The following is a 6,420-nucleotide window of genomic DNA, read 5'->3' as shown; positions in this document are numbered from 1 at the left end:
TAATCATTTTTTTCTGTTATGCAAATTTTAAGAATTCTTCAATTTTGTTTATGAATTCACAATGAATTTTTGCTAAAATAGAGTAATATGCATTCAAGCTACATAATTAGTATCAAAACAACAGTTTCACAACATTTTAAGGGCCTTCTCTACAAACATTACTGGCATTTACACAAACTCAGAAGATCGATACCTGTTCCGATGTCCTATAGCAAAATGCTAATAGTGTCTTTGAAAAGTTGAGTTGTCTTCTTTATTCTTTACTTTCTATTTAGTTTTAGTTAATTTAAAGTAATATGTATTTTTAACTCCATGTGTAGCTAATGGCTACAATATTTCGCAGCACAAACAAACCCGAGGTCTTAGTGCTTCCTAACTCCAGAAAACTATTGTAAATAAAGTAGAAATTTTCAAATGAGGTAAAAACCTAGCTCTTCTGATAAACATATCAATCTGTTCAAGCACAAATGAGGCTTCTTAAACAATAGACATGTATAAAGTCCTAGCATTTTGATTTCTGGTCAGAACTCATTTCTTGGTTTGTAAAGAGAAGCCTTCTAATGAGCCTTGGAGAGGACAGAGGGAGGGCTAGGGAAAGGGAAGGTGACACCCTTAGTTAAGAGATCAGGGTCCCACTCTTATGACCTAGCTCCTGTAGCTTTAATTACTTCCTTACTTCAATGACAGTCATATTGGGATTTGTTTTTACATTTTTTTTTAATTTTAGGGAAGGGTCTACAGGGTGTTCAGGGTCTCACTACTAGATCGGACCTGTAGTGATTCTTCTGTTTACAGCCTCCTAAATGCTGGGATTTCAGGCGCATGCCACCATGCCCAGTCTCAATCGCCTTCTCAGCACGCATATTGGAAATCGGAGTTTCTAAATATGAATTTTTAGGGCTGACCAAATAGCTCAGCGGATTAAATTGCCTGCAAGCAGTCTCTGGGGTGCACTGAGATGGCGATTGAGACTGGCCCTGGTGGTGTGTCTGTTATCCCAGCTCTTGGGAGGCTGTAAACAAGTGATCACTATGAGCCTGATCTAGTAGTAAGGCCCTGGACACCCTGTAGACCCTTCCCTAAAATAAAATTAAAAAAAAAAAAAAGAATTTTTACGGAACATCATGATCACGTGTTCACAGTTTGGCATTCTGAAAGTGATTAGATCATTAAGTCTCTAAATTCATCCGTGGACCTGTCCTTCCATCAGATCACCCTTCAATAACAGTATTTAGGAAGGAGTAAAAATTCAGGGTGTGGAGCTTAGTTGAAGAAAGTGAGTCATAGTAGCATGACCTTGAGGACTCTCTCTTATCCTGGAATCTTTCCTCTCTGGCTCTTTTTGCCTTTTTGTTTCCTAGAGTCCATAATGAGAGAAATTTTACCATGATAATCTGACCCACCCCAGGTATAAAACAATGAACCTGCATACTGTGTACTGATACCACAGAAATAAGTATTTCCTGCTGTAAGTTGTTTTTCTCTTAAGCATTAGGGCACAGGCATGGAAAGAGGTCTAACACTTTGAGTGATAATTTTTAAATGAATCAACATGTAACGGATAATTGGAAATTTATTTTTAAAAACCTTAGTAGCTCTATTAAAAGACCCTATTTTATCACAACTGGTTTCATTGCTGCATTATTTGCCAGTTTAAGTATCATTTGTTCTTTATTTCTCATTTCGTTTCTTCTTCGCACTTTAATCTTTTTTCCTGTCGTAGTCTAGGGAAAGACTGTTAGGGACTTCCTGGAGAGTCAAAGTTATCAAGAGCATGGTTCCCAAAAAGCGGTATCAGTTTGACCTAGGATCTTGTAAGAAATACAAATTGTAAAGCTAGATCCTAGGACATATGGCTTATAAACGGTAGGGGTAGGAACCAGCAATCAACATTTTAACAAGTTCTGAAAGTAGTTTTCTGATATATTCATTTGACTTACTAGGTGCTCCAAAGTAGAAAAAAAAAAAAAAAAAAAAAAAAAAAAAAAAAAAAAAAAAAAAAAAAAAAAAACAAACAACAACAACAACAAAAAAAAAACATTGAAAAATAGCCAGGCAGTTTGAAGCATGGAATTTTATTTTTAAAATGATTTCCCAGTTTTTATGTGTTTAGCAAATGCTCAGCTGAAGACCGATAATATCCTAATTGGCAAGTGAAAGTTTGTTTTTCCACATATGAGGAAATAGTCTTAGGTGGTGTGGGTTTAAGATTCTACTTCATTAACATTTCTTCATTGTCTTTAAAGATCTAAGTGATTGGTTCATGTTTCTCTTGTTTTTACTTAATTAAAATATACTATTCATTTTAATTTGGGTTAGTAGCTAAATTTCTATGCTTCTCCTAACATTGTTAAATTAGAATGCAGATATTACACACTCAACCTGAACAATGCTCACCTAATGGATTTGACCAAAATAAATGAGTTGGATAAATAAATAGATTAGACCAAAAGAAACCATTAGGTGAGCACTCTGCCAGCTTGAGTGTGTAATGTCTACATTCTAACTTAACGTTCTAATTTTTTGAGACCAAAATAAACTTCGTTTGAGCATTCAAAATAACCACAACTTCATCCCTGTATTTTAGTCTTTCAAATTCATAAATACCCTGTCTTTATATTTGTCTCCTTTCTATTTTTTAGAGAAATACATCAGTTCTATTTTTTTTTTCTTTTTAAACTTCTCTTTAGGGATGATCAGGATCAAATAAAATGACTTATTTTATTTCATTATTAGAAATCCATTCTCTATTTTTGCTTTTAATTTGACTGATTTTACATGGCTAGTTTTCTATGTCTTTTCTCTTTCAAAAATTTTTAGTATATGTTGGCAGTACCTAATGATTACATTTATTATAGGGAATTGGTACTCTCTTTTTAAATTACTTGAGTCCTAACTATACTTTTGTGTAAATTAATATATTTCAAGCAATGGAAGAGAGTGATTAATAATTTTGAAAACAAAATTCCTTGCCTTGAAATAAACACCTGCAGAACTTAGGATGGTTTTTGGCACAAAGTCAACATTCAATAAATGTTTCTTTTTGTTTTCCTGATCTTATGTGGAAATAATTTTATTGAGCATTTTGTGGTGAAATGCATTTGGATGCATGGAGAGTCATACCCTGTCCATTTCCTGCATTAGTAATGATTTGTTTAATAGCAGTAAGCCACAGCTCTAGGTAAGGAATTAGAAGTAAAGTGGTTAAGTTGCTATGATCATGTCAAAGTTTTTGATGTGTTACAAACTGGAGGCAGTAAAACTCAGAACATGCAATGACAACTGAAAAAATAAGGTAATTTATATTTGGGAGTGGACCAAAGATGCTGGAGTATGGAAGGGCACTGACTGAGGCAGAAGAAGAAACATATTCAGGGAAGCAAATCAAGGACACACATTGCAAATAGCAGACTTTCTAGGCAGGAGATCTTTTCTAGGAGTCAGTTAGTGATACTATAGATTAAGAAGAGATATCTCACTCATTTCCAGAGGTGCTAAATATGTGATAAAGTTGCCATGGAGAGATTTATCATGAATCGTTTTTATTTTACTGGAAAATAGTCTAGAATTCAGGTATAAGGATACAGAGAAAGATGTCAGTATGGCAGATTTGTCACTTCCACAATGAATCAGAACTAGAAAGCCTAAATCCAGCTACAAGGCATTTTGAACTCCAGACACTTTGATGAGTATTAACAGGTTTATCAAACAAGAGTGCAATTAAATTTAAATGTTTAATCACTTCTGTTAACATATTTCATTCAGTATTTACAACATACTAACACTAAAATTTTACTCACTGTATGAATTCAAACTTAATGGGCCATCCTGTGGTTAAGCTGGAATTCTATTCCCTTGGTATGTTATTTCTGTCAGTCTTGGGAAATATTACATATGTTCATGTTTGCCCACAAGGAGGCAAATCTTAAAAGCGTTATTTGAAATATCAGTGAATAATCATTTCTATGTTTTAAAAAATTAACTAATTGGAATAATTACAAAGGAACTATTAAATATGATTCTATGCTATTTACTGCTGTAAACTACTCAATCATGTGGGGTCCACAAAAGAACAGTGTTGAAAATTGGATGATATTTATAAGGTATTTTATTAAGTCTTTGTAAGACTGAAGTTGTAATTGTAATTTAAATATTTTTACTGGTATTTTATTTGGTAATTTTTTTAGTAAGGGTCTACAAGGTGTACAGGGGTACAGGGTTGATCGGATTCCTAGTGATTCACCTGTTTTCAGCCTCCTAAAGATTTGGGATTACAGGTGCATGCCACCACACCCAGTCCCAATTGTTGTCTCAGTGTGCCCTGTGGGAGGCGGGGAGCCAGCGCTGCACATCAGGGATTGAACCCCGGCCGCTGTGTCTGCCTAAGCAGGTGCTTTGGTCATCTGAGCTATTTAGCTGACCCATTTACTGGAACATTTTATACATAAATATTGGTAACATTCATCATAGAGAACTTGTACCTATATATGGTATGTATTCTTTTTCCTTTCCCATTCTTCCCCCGCCCCAGCTTCTCTTTCTCTATTTGTTTACACAAACTTTGTTTCCATTATTACTTCTAGTCTCTTTGTTTGTTATCCTTTCTTTCTGGGCCCCTCCTTTGTTTCCCTTTTCATTTGAACATTTTCTTGCTATTTCCAGATATCTATTCCACATTTTGGTACTCATTTGCACTTTCAGTTTCTCACATGAGAGAATCCATGTGATATTTTCACACATGCATCTCATTTATTTACTTAAGAGTGTGGTCACAGGGTGACTTCATTTACCTCGAATGCCTCAAGCTTCTCTTTCTTCATGGCACAGCAGTACTCCCTGGTGTACAAAGTGTATATCTTCTTTATCCATTCATCAGCTGATGAATATTTGGGCTGTTTCCAAGATTTAGATATTACAAACTATGCTGCTATAAACATAGTTGCATATGAATAGCTATGATATTATCCTTTTAATTCTTTTGGGAAAATACTAAAAATGGGCACAGCTGGATCAAATGGAACTTCCCACTTCAGATTTTTTGAGAAATCTCTACATTGATTTCTACACTGGTTACACTGGTATGCACTACCACCAATTGTACAAAAGTGTTTCTTTTTCTCCACAACCTCATCAGCATTTGTTATTGGCTGATTTCTTTATAATATTTATTATTTCTTGTGTGAGGTGGAATTTCAGAATTGTTTTAATTTGTGTCTCTTGAAGGACTAGTGATGTTGTACATGCTCATTCATATATTTATTTGTCATTTATACTTCTTCATATGAGAAGTTTGCATTTATTTCAGATGCCACTTTTAAATTGAGTCTTTAAATTTAAGGAGTCTGATTTTTTTGAGCTATTTAGAATTTCATTGCATCATGGTGTGATAATATATGAGGGATCGTTTCAATTCCTTTGCACTTTACTTAAGCATGTTCTATGAGCTATTATGAGATCCATTTTGCAGAACATTCCATGTGCAGTTGAAAAGAATGTACATTTTGATATTGTGAAGTGAAACACTCTATAGGGATCTACCAAGGGCATTTGTGTAAAGGTTTGGTTCAAATTTGATATTTTTTTGTTTATTCTTTGTGTCTATTTGACTTCAATTTGTCTGCAAATAGAATACTCTTGTTTTTTTTTTTTTCCTGTTTCGCATTGTAGACAGCATTGTTTCCCATTCTTTGACTTTTCATTGATAAATTTCTCTTTTAATTAAGTGTGATTCTTATATGCAACATATTTCTGGCACTTGCTTCTTTAATCATTATGCTAGTCTCTATTTTGATTGATTAATTGAGACCATTAGTTGATGGTTATAAGTGATACATATGGACTTATTCTTATCACGTTACTTTCCTATTGTTGATTCTCCTTTATCTCCTTCTGTAGAATTGCTTGCCTTGCTTGGTGGATTCATTTTGTTGGGGGTTCATGGAGCTGTAGTCCTGTTACCTCTTTGTAGAATGTCTTTCATAACATTTTGGAGAGCTAGCTTAATGTTCATGAATCTCCCCAGGTGTTCTTTGTCATGGAAGTATCTTACTTCTCCATTAATTTTGAAAGATAGTTTTACAAAATACATCAATCTGGATTGGAGGTTGTTTTCCTTTAGGGATTGAAGTTTTCCTTGACTTGAGGGTTTATGTTGAGAAGACTGCTGTCATTCTGTTGTGATTTCATTTATGGATGATTATTTTCTTTGCTCTAGCATCTTCTTTTTATATTCTGTTCTTGTGTTAAATTTCTGGATTCTTGACTATTATATGCAGTGGTGTAGATTAGATTTTCCTCATGGGTAATTGTAATTCTATACACCTTATTTATCTGTATGTCAAATTTCATTTCCATGATGGTGAAGTTTCTGCCATTTCTTCTGTGAATTTTTTAAGAGAATAAAAAATAGTAAAAAAAAAA

The sequence above is a fragment of the Octodon degus genome, unplaced genomic scaffold (genome assembly GCF_000260255.1).
Source record: "Octodon degus isolate 3935 unplaced genomic scaffold, OctDeg1.0 scaffold00146, whole genome shotgun sequence".
Taxonomy (NCBI): domain Eukaryota; kingdom Metazoa; phylum Chordata; class Mammalia; order Rodentia; family Octodontidae; genus Octodon; species Octodon degus.
Note: the sequence above shows the minus strand (reverse complement) of the source record.